Consider the following 18,836-nt stretch of genomic DNA (forward strand, 5'->3'; position numbering starts at 1 on the left):
AGGAACAAAGCAATTTCCAATTTATTGTTTACTCTGAGATAAACTGAAGGGGTTAATCAGCAGGGTTTGGAACCTGGCAGTGTGCCAGCATCTTACAACTCTTGTCTGCCAGGCTTCATACATGCTTTCAGACAAGTAAATGAGCCTTTATATTGAAGAGATAAACGAAGATGACTGGACCCTGAGGACCTGTGGAGCAGACAGAGCGTGGATGCACCGCCTGGATGACATTGATCAGTTCACCCATTCTGCACTGTCTCTGGTATCTTGGTGTTTGCACAACTTTGTGCCAACCTTTCAGCACCCCAGACCCTTCCCACAAAAGCTCTTATTTCTCTCGCCTTTGGAGATTTCATTTCACATCCAAATCGTGTCTTGTCTCTACTTGTAGTAGGTCATGATTAGCAAAGTGGAAGGGCTCGGGCCACTGAATAGTCATAGAGCGTAAACCTGGCTAGGGAGTGTTTACCTGGCCACTCTTTGCGCATTAACTCTGTTACGAGGAAAGAGCAACGAGCTCCGGGATTCTGTCCTTTCTGCTGGTGGGTGCTGAACCTGTCTGTCTTTACAGAGGAGGCATCATCATGAGTCAGTAACCCCAGCCCTGGGCTTTCAGGGGTTAATCACCCAGGTCCTGCTGATAGCCAGGGGCTTGCTTCATTTATCTCCCTCGCTATTTTCATCAGGGGAATCGTCCTAGGGGCCAACTTCTCTACCAATCACTCAACCATAAGGGTCCCGGATGTGTCTCAGCAGTGTATGGTGAAAGAAAAAGTATAGGCTCAGAACCCACAAGATCAGCTTCTCAGCACACACACACACACACACACACACACACACACACACACACACACACACACATTTATCTGCCCCAGAGGGACAGAGGGCAGAGAGAAGAGGCAAATACAGGAGATAGAGAACTAAGGCGAAGGGAACCAGGGAAAGGGGGCAGAGGTATTTGTCCCGGGGACAAAGGACTGTGTCTGGATAGAGAGCAGACAGACCTGTCCATAGGAAAATGTCCGTTTATAATGGTAAAAGCGGAATCCAGTGTTAGGATGAATTGTTTAATTTTAATTGGGCGTGCTAATGAGGTGATTCAAAGGGGGATTTTGATTGCTAGACTCCAATACTTTGATAGCTGGACCTCAGTAGTCAGCCTCGGGAGGAGGGAGTGGCTAAGTTAAAGAATGGACCTTGGGGGCGAGCTTGGCGTTTTAGCAAGGCAGAGGGATTGGGGGAGAAGGGCAAGGCCTGCCTGCCAGAGAAGCATGCTTGAGTGGCCCAGTGTCCCTTCATTCCCACCCTTTTGTTTTATTATTGGGTCGCTGGGTGTTGGGCAATTGGGCATTGTTCTGTCTGGCTGCTTTCTGCCAACATTGGGGTACTGTGGTTAGGGGATCCATGGAATCTGGGCTGTTGATCAAGACCGGGAAAAGCAGGCACAAAGGGCCCATCTCCTCTCACTGTAACATCCTGGGTCTGTCTCAGTGGTGTATGCTGTGTTAGGAGGTGCGTGAGCGTGGAGGAGAGAGGGACACATTCCCCAAGGCAGCAGCATTCTGAGTTTTCTTCACCACTTTTTCCTTTGCTTATACTAGGCACAGAAATAATCCATATTCCTTGGAAGAATGGGCCTAGGGTAAGTGCCTGGATGTGAGCACTTTAGAGAAAAGAGGCTGCAACAGTTCCTGGAGGGTGAATGAAACCACACTGTGGAAACGAGAAGCACATGCAACTTATTACATTATTCAGTACACTATTATCTATCGATCCATGCAGTTCAGAAGCGTTATCTACACTTGATTCTTCTGCAAGGAGGGAGCTGAGAATCTTGACCAAGTTCGCTCGTTCCTGGGAGAGCGGCAAGAGTTCCGTATTTGGGAAGGGCACCAAGAAAGTGATGCACCTTGAAGGTGGAGCCCTGGTGAGTCTAAAGCTCTAGAAGTCATGGAGTCAGACTGAGATGGCAGTTCAGGACCAAATCCCACCAGGGTCTGTGGCCCCTTCCCACCTTTACATGACTGGGAACAAGGGCACTGAAGTGACGGTCCTGACTCCTTATGGACTAAGCTTTGAATGTTCGGCCAACTTCAGATGGAGGAGCTGACTTCCCTGGAGATTCTTAGGCTTCTACAAATAAGGAAGTGGGGGTAATACACACATTAAACATGAGCGAGGGAAGGGGGGAGGAGAGTTGTGTGCCATATTTTTTTGATGGCCAAGCTGATAGGTGAAGTCAAACCTATTATTTATACATAAGAAACTTTTGATAATGGAAAATACCTCAGTTTTCTCTTACAGAGGAAGTGCCACTAGCCACTATGACTAGGGAACATACATGGTTCTCTCAGGGTCTTTCTTTGTATGGCTCTGCAGACTTTGTGTGCTTGTCAAATGTCAGCTCTTGTTGCTTTTGATTCCAATAGAGAAGCGGCATTTGGGCCTCGTGTGCTGTCTCATCAGCGTCCACATCTGGGAGGCATCTCTTAGGGTCAGGTGAGTGACACCAAGTTCCTCCCTTGCCCATCTCCACAGAGAAATCAGACCTTTCTCTCCCCCCCCCCCACATGTTAACTGCGCTCCAGGCAACCTTCTAAGACAGCCGATCTGTGCCTCTGCTAGTTTTAGTTTTCTACTTGTAGAAGTCTCTCCTTGTGACCCTGGCTATCCTGGAACTCACTAGGTGGACCAAGCTGGCCTTGATCTCACTGGGTTTTTCAGTGGATTTCTCTGTGGTTTCTTTCCTCTCTTCTTCCATTGTGCTGATACCTCATAGACCTCTCTCTCTCTCTCTCTCTGTCTCTCTCCTTTCTGTGTATGTGACCTGCAAACTTTATGATGTTCCCTGTGGTGGCTTATTTCTCTCTATTCTCTATAGTATACTGGGGTAACACATATCACCCACATGCTCAGGAAAAAATGTTATTATTTACTACATGGACATGACTGGAGTAGCCTCCCACGTGCCCTCACACCATACCATTGTCATTTGGTCAGTTAATTTTCAGTTTTAAGTTCACAGATCACTAGCTTTTGTTGCCTCAAAAGGAAATAGGAAGAATTTTGTTCTCATGAGACACTTAGACAATAGAGGACAAAGACTGTGACTGTCAGGGATTTCAGCTGGCAGGACTTCAGGGCTCACCAAATAGCAACACCTGCTGTGTTTGATTCCAATGGGAAGGCACGTTCGGGCCTCATGGGCTGTAATGTCAGTTTCCTTGCCTCTAAGACCTTCCTAGTAACCGACCTACGAAAGCAAGTATAATCCATAGAATATCTCCGTCGCCGTCATGTGTGTAGAACAGTGCTTAACAACCCTGCTGCCCCCACAGAGGGAGGTATTTCAGTTGCTTTTCAGTCACCACATATACAACACTAAAAACCCTCTCAAAGACTTTGCCTATAACACTGTAGCAGGAGAATGTGGGCAGGTGAAGCAAATGGTTTTTTGTTTTTGTTTTGTTTTTTTGATGCATATGAATATACATTGCTGATTGGAGATAGTTTCTGAATGTTCAAGTTTGAAGTTTTGTTTTATCCAGACTCTAGACAGTCTTTTCCCTGTTTTTGGAGGAAAAAAAAAAAACTCAACAATTACTTGATGACTGAGCCGCAGAGGGAGGAAATGGGTAGGGCTCTTTGCAGCAGCACACTAAGTACAGAACCAAATGACAGGGGGACGTAATGGTCACTTGGGAATCAAAAGTCTCATTTCCTTACACAGGACAGGTTCCTCTTTGGACAGGATGTTGGTTTGTGAGATGAGATCTATAATATAAGCCTTAGCTCACAATAGTCCCTTCAATTCTTTCCCCTGGCATTCCTAATTAGTCCCACCCTCCTGGACAATACTGTATTATTATACAGTGATGCATGGGATCAGTGTACTCTCCTGATTTTAGAGATGTGGAGATTTCTGAAGAGCAGGCCGAGGGGTGGGGCTCTGTAAATGACAGGAGTTATTCTTGTTCACTGAGACATTTCAACAATCAGATCAAAATAGAAAATAGAATAGAACTGGGTCTGGGTGATGTTGGGGTCAGAAAAACTGATGATGATCTTACCTAACACTTGTCATATACATCTGTGTTGCCTTTAACATGTGCACAGTCTGACATGGGTTTACGTTTTAATGTGTGGATTTGTGTCATCCAGTGCAGGGTCTGTTGAACAATAGAAAGGCTATATAGTCCATGAATAGGCATGATACTAGAAAGGCTACTAATGTCAAACCCTCTTCTATTGCTGTATACTAAATGTTACATCTCCTTGAAAAGACGGGCATGGATACAATGTTATTTATTATTCAGCAAATGTTTATTGATGTCGGACTATGTTTCAATTGCCATGAGGATGCTAAAGAAATCTCAGTCCTGTGGGGAGAGGGATATGGCTCAGTCAATAAATACATGCCTAAGGACCTGAGTTCAGATTCATAGGACTCACATAAAACCTGAGAGCATGTGCTTTTAATTCTAGGGCTGGGGAGAAAGAAGGGTCTGTGGGGGCTTGCTGGAAAGCCAGTCTAGCCAAATTTGTGAACTTCAGTTTCAGAGAGAGAACCTATCTCGAACATAAGGTGATGAGCAATTGAGAATATCCAACATCAACTCTAGGCCTCCCAAAAGGGACCACACAGGGGCAGACTCCTCACTCCCACACTCATGTGCAAACACACTCACAAGAAACCACTCACTCCCAGTTCTAACCACACTCCATTATAATCCGGATTGCTTTCTTAAAGCCACAAGGACAGAGCAAACTTCATGTTCAAGAGAGCAAACAGACATTTGGAGGAAGTGGCCTCGAAAAGGTTAAAGAGAAGAGGTACAGTGAAAGATGAGGGGAAAGGATCCGGATACTAGAGTGTCAAGAGAAAAGATGTGTCCCGGGAGACTGGCAGTTTGACGCCGAGGGTGAGCAAACCTTGTCATCTGAATCCAAGCACACACCTAAGAGTATGGGGAGACTAGGGAACAAGGAAGACTGGGCACTTTGAATGCTAATCTGTTAAACCCAAAATCTATCGACACAGATAAGGGATCGGGGTTTTAAGTTAATAACGGAGCACTTGAGTAGCTGACACCGTAATCGGCAGTGAAGCCATGGACCCCAAGCTTGCAGCAAGGTCTGCCATATTGACACAGCAGATAACATCTGGAGATGGGTGCTGCATTTCATTCATGGTCGATTAGAAGGGGAAACCAGTGTTGGGGAGTTCGGTCCCTCAGCCATGTGGGGACATGGACTGAATGCTCAGTCCACTGGGTACAACAGGTGCCTGTCCCGCCCCTTCTGGGAGCTGGCACCTGAGACTGGTAAGTGGCTTGCACACTGGATAGATGAAGGTGCAGGGCCTGGCTTACTTTGTGTGAGATAGTTATTTGCTGATTTTTCAGTATCAATCTGCGCCGTTGACCTTTTCAAGCAGCATTTAAGTCCTGCAAAGGTAAGGGCTACTTTCCTACCTTGACAGTCCTCACAGCAGACTACCCCTCCACACCCGTTGCTTTCTGATTTTATTACAACTAAGTGCTAACTTACAGTTGGGGATGTGAAACAATATTTGTCCCTTCATGTGGGTACAGATTTCGCCCTCCTCACCTTTTCTAAGAAATCATTGCCGAGTCCTCGCTTTTACGGTGAGGCTATTTGTAATATATATATATCTCCAGCAATTTCATAGCCTTCAAGATGGTCTTAAAAACACATCACTGCCCTTCCTTTCCCTTTCAGCCAGTGCCACACGGTCACTGCAGGTCAAACACTCAGGATGGGAGTGTCTTCTTGATTAAGAGTGGTTGTCCCATGGCTGACCTTGTTTCTGGTTTCTAAATGTTCCCTAAGAGGATGCATGGATCAGCTGTAACACAGCCTGTTCCTCCTTCACACTCCCTTAGCTGCCCACAGCTCTGCAGACCTCCACGTCACCTGACCCATGTTTGGGGCTGGGGAGGGGACCAGAAGACCAGTGAGGAAAGAGCTTCCCTTGCAAACAAGAGGGGACGACTTTGATTGCCAGAACAGTGGCTCTTAATTTTCCTAATGCTTCGACCCTTTAATACAACCCCCCAAAATGAAGCAACTCTAGAAGGTCCAGGACTGGAAAACATGGCTCTGGCAGGCCTTTCTGGTTCTTTCTGCCTTGCTAAGAACGGTTATATTATATTCCCAAAGCTAGCCCCCTTATTTGGCCACTTCCTTCTGAGGCTGACTACTAAGGTACAGCTATTGAAGTATTGAAGTCTAGCAACCAAAAGCTTCCTTGGGCTCACCTAATTAGTATGCTGAATTAAAATGAAACGCCTCATCCTAACACAGGGATCCCATTTTACCTTTATAAACTGCCGTTTGCCCCCATGTCATGCCAATCTCCCCTCTATCCAGAGGCAGTCACCTGCCCCCAACCAAGGACAAAACCCTTTGCCCCTCTCCTGTTCCTCTCCCCATCTTCCTCTTCCTCTATCTCCCGTCTTTGTCCCTTATCCCTGCCCTCTGTCCCTCTGGAACAAATAACCCTCCTGATGCAGGGAACTTGGTCTTGGGGTGTTTTGAGCTGACCTCAGGGATCCCTATACCAACAGTAAATTTATTTTGTTGCTACTTCATAACTATAGTTTTGCTACTGTTATGAATCATCATGTAAATATCTGATATGCAGGATATCTGATATGTGACACCTGAGAAAAGGTAGTTCAACTCCAAAGGGATCTCGACCCACAGGTTGAGACCCAGTTCTCTGGAACAAGCCACTAGTAATAGCACACTGGGAAGGTACAGACAGAGGCAAATCCCTGGGGCTCACCGCTCAGTCATTTTAGCTCAATCTGTGAGAGCCTGGCTCATGAGAGACTCTTCTACAAAAGCCAAGGTGGATAGCACCTGGCACGTGACACCTGCTGGCAAGGTTCAGTTTCTTTATGTGCCCCCATACATAAATATGCAAGCACACGCGCGCGCACGTGCACACACACACACACACACACACACACGAGAGAGAGAGAGAGAGAGAGAGAGAGAGAGAGAGAGAGAAATGAGAGAGATTAATTCTTTTATGTTGTTGTTAAATATAGGAGAAAAGTCTGCCCAGATCAGCTTGTAGGACCCACATATTTCAGTGGGTTTTCTCCAGCCTTTACAGACATAAGAGCAGTGCTGTTATTTTGCTTTTGCTTTGAAGTTATCAGTAAAAAAAATGACAAAGCCTCAAGTCGCTTTTTCAATTAGCAGAGTCTTTCTTTTCACAAGAAAGGTTGGAACAAGAGGCTGTCTGAAAGCTTTCCCTCTCCGTGCTGGAGCGACAGCCGGGTGCTGCATTTCCAGAACCTTTCTCTGCCCAAGCATTCTGAAGTGGCTAAATGGATGAAGCGTCTTAAAGGACAGCCTACTGTGCCTCGTAATCCAAGTGCGGCCACTGTGGGCATAGCTGCGGAAATCAGAAAGGCTCTTCAGCTTTGTGCGGATCATCATTCAAGCGTTTAAAAACCCGGAGTGTGTTCTTTCTATGTGAAGTCTCCCATTAATGTTAATGAAAGCCACACATTTACCTCAAAGCCAGAAATGATGCCCCAGTCTTCCCCCAGGAATCCTAGATGATAAGAAAAGATCTGGCCTCCCTTCCCTTTTGTAGTGAGGCGGGTGGAATCCTGGAGCCTGGGCAGAATCTCAGGCCACTCTCCATTGGTTGATGCTGGGGGAAATCCTACTGTCAGAGAATACTCACAAGTCCTCCGGTTGCTTCATGCCTTTCTGATTTCTCACAAATTCATTTTTATTTTAAAAGTTATGATAGATTTAATTTTTTTCTTTTCTCCCCCCATCCCCCCAGCCATCAGTCATTCGTGTCCTCACTAATTCATATCCAGAGTCTTCACAGGCTAGGATTTGAGGAGAGGTTGGGGGGGGGGGACAGCAAAGGACATAGGAGAGACAGAAAGATCATCCTGTTAGTCCCTCATCTGTAAAGGAAGGCCATTCTAATGTTTAGGCTGAGCCAACATGTTTCTGAAGTTGGTGGTTTGAGTACTCTCCCACAGCTTCCTTTTCCAATTGTTACGGAGATGACCAGCTAAATCCTCAGCACCAAGAGTGATGGAAGCCACCGTGATAACAGGATATCAGGAACAAGAATGGTTTTTTTGTTTCAATTTTGTAAAGACAGTCTATATAATGAGCCTATTTTGAGAATCTTAAGGCACGTTACCTTTCTTCTCTAGAGGTGGAGCTTTGTGTGTGGCAGGGAGAACAGGGCTGTGGCTGCTGAGGACACCCACTCAAAAGAGTCAGCCAGTAGGTTAAGGTCCCAAGAGCTCAGCCTCCTGGCTATGGGGCTTTTGTGCATGGGCCTTCATTTGCTGATCTGTGGCATTGAGGGATCACTTATATTTAGTCTGCCTGCACATGGTCCAGACTATACAGCAGTTCAGAATCCCTTCAGGCCCAGTGTGAGATGCAAGCACATCTCAGCCAACCAGCCTGGCTAACCATTCCTTCTCAGTTCAAACAAACAAACAAACAAACAAAACAAATAAAAAGATGAAAATTGCACTAACTCATTCTTGGAGCATATTCTTATTTTATCATTATTCCAAATAATAGTTTTCATTAATTTAAAATTTATAGAAAGTTAAAAACACCCATTTTCCCACCACCAAGAATAACAGCTGTGAAACAAAATGTTCCGTCTCTTGTCCTGTTTGTTAAAGAAGTGAGCTCTAACAAAAACTGAAGGGTGCTTTAACCACCATTCATGGTTAAGTCTGCAATCTGCACTCGCCGACCTAGGGCAGCTCTTGGGAGGAGTGGGCCGTTTTACAGATCACTGAAACCACCATTTGTGAGTGTGCGTTACTGTTTGTGTGTTGTGTCTCTATTCTATCATTTATTTCAATCTGCAGATCGTTTGGTCATTCTTCTTTCTTCCAACAAGATTCCCACACGTGCACCATTCTCCTTTATGCTTACATTTCATTTATTCCTGGTTTGATGTTTATGGAGATGGCTTCTATTAGTAGATGTGTGTGTGTGTGTGGGGGGGAGGGGAACATCTTTTAACCTGTCTCGGAACTTTTGTTACACACCCACCTTGTTTTTGTAGAGCAATGTTTTTGATACAACATTGGAAGTTGCAGTTCCTCCTGGGATAGTGATACATTTCTCCCAAATTCTCTTGAGTCTTCTGGCATACATAGTAAGGCTTTGTTTGACCACATTTTCAATTTCCTCTGTCCTTCAGTCGTCACCGCTCTCTCTTGTGGTAACCTCTAAGTGTTCACCCAGTGAGCATCATGTTCCACCTGAGAGTTCTAGTTACACACTCCATATTTCTTTCCCACGGCACTCTCTTCAGAATAACACAATCAAACCTCATAGGAAGAAAGAACAGGGAAAATCTATTTTTTAAAACGTCAACTCCCAGGGTAGATATGAATGGCTGAGGTTCAAGAAGTGACAAGTAATGCATTGTCATTTGAAAGCAAAAAATTGGCAATCTGTATCCCCTGGTCATCCAGGCCATCGTAGATAAGACTGTATAATTGTTTCCTAAATGGGGGTGGCAGACAGATTCATTTCATCATGGGTAGGACCTCACCATTGAATATTGTAAGATTATAGCCAAGGAACTGCACACATATCTGAAGAGGCAAGAGGGATAATAATAAAGGCCAGAGATAGGCTAGGGAGGGGTTAAAAACTGCCCCACACAAACATTCAGCTGCTGAATGTGCTCATTGGCAAAACATGTGTTTAACATGATATGCATGTTTCAAGGAACCCTCGAGTTCTTCTGCCAAAGAGCAACACAACATCTCCATTGTCACTCCACCCATTAACATAGTTATTCCTCCCCAAGCTCGGTCACTGGATGCTCACACACAGGATGCTTTGCTTCTTAAAGTTTGTGGTGGTTTGAGTGAGAATGACTGCCATTGGCTCATGTATTTGAATGTTTGGTTACCGGGAGTAGAACCGTTGGGGAAGAGCAGGAAGTGTGGCCTTCTTGGAGGAGGTATGACCTTGGTGGAGGAGATATGTCAGTGGAAGGCTGTGAGTTTTCCAAAGCTCAATCCAGGCCGAGTCTCTCTCTCTCTCTCTCTCTCTCTCTCTCTCTCTCTCTCTGTCTGTCTCTGTCTCTCCCCCCTTGCTTCCTGTAGATCAGGATATAGCTCTCAACTACTGAGTGTATGCTGGCTCACTTCCTGCCATAATGATAAGGGATCACCCTCTGAATCTGTAAGCAAGCCTCCAATTAAATGCTTTCTTTTATAAGCATTCCCTTGGCCGTGGTGTCTTTTCACAGCAATAGAACAGTGACTAAGACAAAGGTAAAATGTTGTTAACCTCTTATATAATGTGTTTGGGGATGAAGGTGGCTAGGCTTACAGACAAGCACAGGCACACACATATAGGAAACACTGAGGCTGCTACAGCCTTAGTCAGGTCCCTGGCTGATCGTGTGGTTATAGCTCATGACTTTCTCCATCTGGGTCTTTCTCTCACTTTCAGCCTGAACCTCACTGTTCTTCATTTGGAGAATAAATATTGCTCTATTCCCAGATGGTTTGAGGCCATTCTGATTCTTGTTATAATTTTAAAATACCCTCACTACTGGGTACAGAAACACTCAAAGTCATTACGTTGGTACAGATGACGAGCTCCATAGCAAAGGTGTAGTTGGCTGTTGGCAGTGTTGAGAGGAACTCTGGATCTGTAAGAGAGGGGATGTGGTGGAGAGATTTTAACTCTTTGTGATTGCGCCCCTGAAGGGAATCATGGGATCCCTTCTCTCTTTGTTTCCTGGCTTATGATGGGTCGTTGCAGCCTAGCACGTGTTCCTGCCATTGCCATCTGCTGCCTGGTCAATCTTTGGTTTGATCCCTCTACATGGTAAATTAATCAACTCTCTTTTTTTTATGTTACTCATCTCAGGCATTTCCTGATGCCATAAAATTGGCATCCTGGAGTATGCCTTTTATTCTAATTAGTTCTCTACCTCCATCTTACAGCAACAAATTACCTTTACTTGGTCATGGGAATTAATCACTGTTGCCAATAGACTTAAAACTTGCAAAGATTTAATGCATTGGTTTAATAACATAAGAAAGAAGGTAGAATGGCCAGGTGGAAATTTCAGTGACACTAATTAAAAAAAAAAGTTTTTTAATTTGAGGAAACTGCCTTGATCTAATAGCTACCTTCCGAGTAGGCATTTATAGTTTTGGCTTTTGAGTATTTGAGTAAAATGACTTTAGTAAATATTCTTTTCTCTCTTTATGTTCCATCCATGTTAAACATTAAAGCCTATATTTGACAATTCAAGTTGCATAACTTGGAAATTTAAAAATTTTTAATTAGTATGCCCATATGCCTGAATTTGAAAACCACACTTGTTTTCTTTCCAAGCGGTTCTAAGTGTGTCTCTTTATCCCCATTACTTTACGTGATGGAAGTGCCACCATGGGACAATGACAACACTTTTTTCCCACAAGCACAGCTATAGAGATTTTTTTGTGCAATTTGTCCTGATTGCATTGCTGGCATCTTACGGATTCAGTGAGCGACTGCAGTGACATTGTCTCAAGCTCTTCTGTGACTGCCTTCTGATGATGCAACTGGAAGCCTTGGATAAGACAAAATAAATATTAACAATCACTTTTAAAATGTGCACATTAATCACTAACCATAGACATCATAGTATTTTTTCTAAGGACTTATAATTGTGCCTCCTTGAATTCAATATTCATTCCAATAAGAAGAGAAATCCAATTTGCAGTAGGCCGTGAGAATCCCTCTTTCCTCCCATTTCCAGCCAGATTACCATTCTATTTTACTCCATTTTCAGTTTTATTATATCTTAGCATGAGCATTTTCTAGTTAGCCATCTGATTATAAAATTGTTGCTTTGGGGAAAATGAGACTTTGAATTACACTGTTCTCCCCCAAATGCTTCCAGAATTGAAAATACAACATTACTTAAGTAATATACATATCAGCTTATTTAAAATACATTTCTTTTGAAACACAGGAGCAAATATTGTCTCTTTGTAAATGAATCACCAGATATATTTCTTCTTCACCTTAGGGCACAAAAATCATACCCACACTTTAGATTTAAAAGCAGAATATATTTACATGGGAGAATTAAAATTATTTTGAATCTATTACCTTCCTTCCTACTTTCCACCTCATCAAATTGCTTTCTCCTTAAAGACATTCTATGTCAAAACAAAACAAAATAAAACAGAGATAGAAGAAGTAGAACAATACAGTTTTCTTTCATTAATATAGCAAAATGTGTCATATTTTGGTCTACTTTGGAGAGAAACTAGAGCTTTCTTCCCTCTTGGTATTCATAGCCAGGAGACTGCTTCCTACAGAGACTGCTCCTGCTAGGTTAGCTAAACCTCTCTCCTTGATCCAGCTGTACACCATACCCCACCTACTGGTTGAGATGTATGCAATGACTTGGCGTCTTTCTTTAACTCTAATAAAACACACAGAAGTTATAGGCTACTGAGGTTTCTCCACCAGAGAGTGCAAGCCACCTGACTCGAGATTTTCCGTATGTCTGTATTTTCTTTATTCCCTCACCATCCCGTCATCTCGTCATCTCTCTTTAGCTCAGCCGGTCATGGGGCTTTTTAGACACCATGGTCTTGTAGGCTTTGTACCTACAAGGAGGCCTAGCACCAATTTTGATGGCATTGCACGTGCTTTTCTAGGGGACCTGGGTTGGATTCCTAGCACCCACGTGATAGCTCACAACTGTTACTCCAATTCTAGGGGATTTGATGCCATCCCCTGGCCTCTGTGGGCATCAGGCCCACACATGGTGCCCAGGTATACATGTAATAAATATTAATACACGTAAAGTTACAATAAAAATAATTAAAAATGAATATTTTTTTCAATGTGTTGAGTTCCAGGGACAGTGGTTACAGCTGTCAATATGGGTGTTATCTCTGGCTCTCTGGAAGACCAGGAAGCACTTTTAGGTGCTGAGCCCTGCCAGCAAAGAAGGGACGAATCCTTCACTCTAGAAAGGAATTCTGCTTTCGGTTTCTCTTCCCTGCTCAGCCTTCTGGAATCACGCTTATCATGCTTGCAAGGCAGTGTGTATTCCTCACTCACCTTTGGTCCTGATAGCCATAGGGAATCTCCAGTCACATTCTTTTTCCCTGTTTGTTCTAAGTACAGTGCCAGTTCTCCATTTGCCACTGTTTATCATGTTTGCCATTGTCATATCTTTGTTGTCCCTTTGGTATTTACATCTGAATAAAACACTTCTTTTCCCTGTTTTCTTAGAGGATGAACAAGTAGGTAACGAATGAGCTTTACACTTCAGAAGCTCCTCTGGGAATTTCATCTCCATGTAGCTATGGAGGGGCACCCTACTGTATTCACCCCTTTGGCAAAGAACATGGGGAAAGGGCTACGGGGAGAATATGAGAAGCTTGTAGAAAATGAAAAGGTAGTGAATCCCCCCTCAAAAAAGAAAAACTGCTAGGAAGAAATGTAATTCTCCCTGTGCATGATTTTACCCACTGGGCGATTGGCAGATATTGGGGTTCAGTGGGTACACACCTGAATTTCCAAATACTTTTGTCCCAGAACAGGGATCTGGACAGAGATACGTAGGCTGCAGCAGATTCAGGGATGGTCTGTTAAGAAAGAATGTAATGTCAAGGGAAAAGTGGGCTGGAGTAGGAAGAAGGGGAAAGGCAGAATGGAGCCCGTTCCATAAAGGGTTGGGACTTTTCTGGGACATTTGCATAATGCAGGCTTTCCCACATGCTCTTAACTATTACTTCTCTGCCTTTGGGTGGGAGAGTATAGTCTTCTTTGCCAACTGGTTTCTTTCATATGCTAATGTACAGCCTTTATGTGAGGCCTTTGAACCTCACTCTCCATCTTATTCTCTAGCTTCACAGTGAGACCCATTTCAGACTTGTGAATTACAGAATTGAAAGATAATAAACTCATATGGTGTTAAGTTGCTAAGTGTGTGCTAATTTGTTGCACACGGGTTGACAATTAATTCAGTATCCTTAATTATCTCACCCTTCATTCAGGGACCAAGAAGCTTATAGATGATGAAGTAGATAAGGTATTCATTTCAAGTTATTTTAAGATCATTTATACCTATTGTCAGGGAGACACTATTCACTAACCACCATAGAAATAGCCTAGCTGGGCATTGGCTAACTTAGACATTTTAAGTGACACTAGAGAAGTATTTGGGAATACAATGTTTTAATATGATGTTTTGACTTTTGTCTCTGGAGTGTCTTTGGATCATTTAGATATTTTTAAATTTAATTGGTAGCTTCACAACTTAAGAAAGAAGCAGGCTAGAGCGAGTGAAGAGGTCAACACCAGTGTCTTCTTGTATTGCTCCCCTCTTTGTTTAGACAGGTGATCATGCGTTCAGAAGTCAGGACCCCAGGGGTCTCCCCAGGGCCAGGATCACATGATATAGGTGAACCACAGCTCTTTCTTTTTTCTGGAGGGGGTTGTGGATTGGAATTCAGGTCTTCATGCTTATACTACAGCGTTTTACTAACTGAGCCAACTTCTTACCAGCTCCTCAGCATCCCATTTCAATTCCAAATTTCCACTTAGTCATTGAGTTTCCATAGCTCCCTCTTACCCCTGCCTTGTTCTCAGACTTCACTTTTTCAAATTGTTACTCATCATTTATTTCTATAATCAAATGTATGAAGAAGCATAACATATATCAGCCATGGATATGGCTTAAGTGACATATATACACAGTACAATTAAGCTACCATTATTTTTAAAAACTATCTGAAAGCAATTCAAAAGCAGTAAGAGAAGCTGGATTATTTTAATTAAATCTCTCAACTTCTGTCATTTATCTTCTATCAAAGTATGTCATTCTTTAAAGATAAGTAGTTATATTAAGACCCCTCAATGATTTCATTTATATACATGGCCCTTCATATATAATGGCAGCATGCTAATACTTTTTACTGCATATTTAAGACTATATTAAATATAATAACTGCTTGATATTTAAAATGAGGTTAAGAAGTATTAATATTAAAAATCTCACATGATGACTCGCAAATCTTTGTGCTGTGACTTAATCACTCTTTTGTTCCTTAGTGGGCCTCGTCGAATAATACAGCACTTCCCGGTACTGTGAAAGGCACAGGGTTTCTTTCATTTGCAAGTTGCCCATTTCTTGAAGCTTTTCAAAGGATTTTCAACAATATCCCCTCAAAAGTTACAGATTTAGTTCCTTTTCTCTTAAGGTTTGCATCATCTGTTAGCCATTATGGTATATTGTGATTACCATGTACATATACATGTTTATTCAACCTATCTGCATCTTTATATTGAATTTCACCTATTGTACACAATAGTAAACAATTTAGAGTTGGGTCTTGATTTAGCAATTAATCCTGATTTTCTCCCTCTCTCCTTCTTTTTGTTCTTTCTTTCTGGTGATTGAACTCTGAGCTTCCTATACAGCAGGTTAAGATTTCTATTGCTGTGAAGAGACACCATGACATGGCAACTCTTATAATGGCAACTCTTATTTCACTGTCATCATGGCGGAAATCATGGTGGTGTGAAGGTAGACATGATGCTGGAGAAGGAGCTGATAGTTCTATATCTAGATCTGCATGAGGCAGGAAGAGAACAGGCTTAAGCTTCTGAGACCTCAAAACCTCCTAGTGTCATAATTCTTTCATCAAAGCCACACCTACTTCAACAAAGCCACACTCTCCAATAGTGTCACTCCCTATTAACCATGCATTCAAACACATGCGACTATGGGGGCCATTCTACAGCAGGCAAGTGTTATAATACTGAGCTCTACCCTCAAGTATAAAGTTTTATATTTTTATGTATTTTAACTGTGTGTGTGTATGTGTGCATATGTGTGTGTGTATGTGTGTGTGTGTGTGTTCCATGTGTATACAGGTATACAGGGAGGCTGAAAGAGGCCATAGGTGCCATTAAGATGGAGATGCTGGTGTCTGTGAACTGCTTTGTGGATGCTGAGAACTTGGTCACTCTGAAGGAGCAGCGACTGTCCTTAACTGCTAAGTCATCTCCCAGTTCCACATCTCTCTTCTTATTGGAACCTTCATTCTACTGTCATTTGATGTAATTATTGACATGATCAGACTTGTTCCCAGTTGTTCCTCTGTACCAATCTTCTTGTCTTCTATTTGAATAGTTGGACATGTTTGGATTTTTATAATAACTGGCCTCTAAGTTATATCTGGTAATAGTACATGTAAGTGATTAAAATACTCGTGTTACTTTTTACATTTTAGTATTTTACCACCTCTTATAAAACAGAATGTCTTAGTTAAGGATTTTATTGCTGTGAAGAGACATGGCAACTCTTAAAAAGAAAGCATTTAATTGGGGTGGCTTGCCTACAGTTCCAGAGGTTCAGTCTATTATCATCACGATAGGGAGAATGGCTGCATGCAGGCAGATGTGGTGCTGAAGTAGCTGAGATTCCTACATTTTGCAGGCAATGGGAAGTTGACAGACACACTGGGCAATATCCTGAGCATAGGAAACCTCAAAGCCCACCCCCACAGTGACACACTTCCTCTAACAGGGCCACACCCACTCCAACAAAGCCACGCCTCCTAATAGTGCCACTACCACATGGAAGAACCTTACAAAATATATGCTCTCTTACCTCTGTTCTTCATGTTATATTTGTCATATATATATATATTGCATTATAAACATCCCCAAAAGAGGTGTAGCTGTGCTTTGAACTGTATTACAAATTTAAATGAGTAGAAACAGTTTTTATATGTACCGAGCTATCACTACCATTTTAGATGCTTTCTCTCAATTCCCAAAGGTCTGACTTTCCACGTGTTGTGGTTTTTCTTCTCTGATTTCCTTCAGTTGATTTTAATGTTTAGGACTAGAGCTCTAACTTTTATTTTCTTTCCTCCTTATAATGTGTCTTGAAAGAACTTTGTTTCCAAGGGTGTTTCCATCCAATACACATTGTGGGTTGATAGGGTTTTAAGCAATCTTTCTTTTGTTCAATGTTTTACAGACTTTCCATGGTCTTCCATATAAGAATTATGATACCCCCTATCACTTCTTCTCTGTCATGGCCATGTATCTTTGCCTTTTTATGATTATCATCTAGGTAACTTTTCTACTAATTTGATTCTGATGTGTTGGATTGGACATTGATCTCCTGAATGTATCTTGATTGTGGAGATTGTTGAATCCATACACCTGCACACCTGCACACCTGTAATGTATGTAATGTAAATCTGAGAGGTCTTTTGCCATTATTTCCTGCTTTTTTCTTTTCTCCTTATGTTATCTCACTATGTGGGACTTCATGTGCCAATGTGTTGGATCTTTTGAAATTGTGTTCCATTCTTAGAAGTTCTCTTCATAAAAATTGTTTTCTATTCTTCACATTGAGAAAGCAATAACTTGTTATTGCTTTTCTTCTTCTTTTTAGTATATTCAATAAAAGATCCAGTTCTAGCACCCCATTTTTCAGTTGTATAATTTGCCTTTGGTTCTTATTCAGGGTTTGTGTTCCTTTCGTAACAGTTAATTTCTTTTGATTTACAAACGTATTCCTTTGAGCATAATTATAATAGATGCTTTAAACATGTTTAGGGTCACTCTGACTTTTATGATAGTCCCAGTGCCTGGGAACCACTGGAACTTTGGAGGTACCAAGCTACAGCTCAGTCTTGGCAATCAGGGAGTACACAGCATTCTGTAGACCACATGGCTGCCTGAGCCAGGATTTTATTTATTTTCTTTGATGCTGCTTTGGTAGGATCATTCTCCTCATCATTAGTCTCGATGCCACAACTCTCAAATAAAATCCTATATGCCTTCCGATTCTATCCACCCTGAATAAGCTACTTGGGACTTTAGGCAGAGAAAGGATAAGAAAACCCATATGTATAAATATTTGTGCTATGGATCCTAACATGACTTTTCCCTCTTGATTATATAATGTTTTCATAGCACCTCTATTTGTATCATGTGACATCACTTTTAAGAGACTGAAATGCCCATATTAACTTTTCATACAGTGAGCACTTAGCATATACTTACAAAATGGTACAAAGCACTTATGTATCTTAACTGAATTTTCAATGCTGGCAAAACAGATAAGACCAGTGCTTCAGACACATATTGTGATATATTGATTACACCGTGAATCAGAATCATATAGCACTGCAGACCTATGTGTCCAGTCATTTCTTCCAGTCAACCCATTTGTTAATATGGCATTAACTTGACTTTGTCTTCTGTAAAAATCCCATGCCAGAGTTATATAACGAACCTTCCTTTGTTTTGAAGGAAGTGGCTAGTTCAAGAGCAACCATCAGAAATCTTGTTGAATGCCCGCCCTCTAGTAGGCGGATTGTCATCTTCTTCATGGCTTTACTGCAGTTGTAATTTGGGGAAGAAAATCATAACATTAAATACTATTATTACAGCAACATTTCAAGAGTTCCACATTGTCATTTCATTACTGTAGCAAAACACTTGAAATAACTTAAAAAGAGGAGGATTTTACTTTTGCTCATAGTTTTATGGCTAACAGCCCATGGCCAGTTAGTTCTTGTGGCTTGTAGGCTTATGGTATATCCTTTATCATAGCAGAGCTTGTGATAGAGGAAGCCTATTCAGCTCATGGCTGGAATGAAAGAGTAAGGAAGGATGGGATCGGGGACATACAATCCTCTTCAAGGATGCTCCCAAGTTCCAAAGCCTTCTAGTGGGGCTCCTTCTAAAAGTTTTAGCACCCCCAAATTGCATAAAGTTGAGGACCA

The sequence above is a fragment of the Phodopus roborovskii genome, unplaced genomic scaffold, assembly GCF_943737965.1.
Source record: "Phodopus roborovskii unplaced genomic scaffold, PHOROB, whole genome shotgun sequence".
Classification (NCBI taxonomy): domain Eukaryota; kingdom Metazoa; phylum Chordata; class Mammalia; order Rodentia; family Cricetidae; genus Phodopus; species Phodopus roborovskii.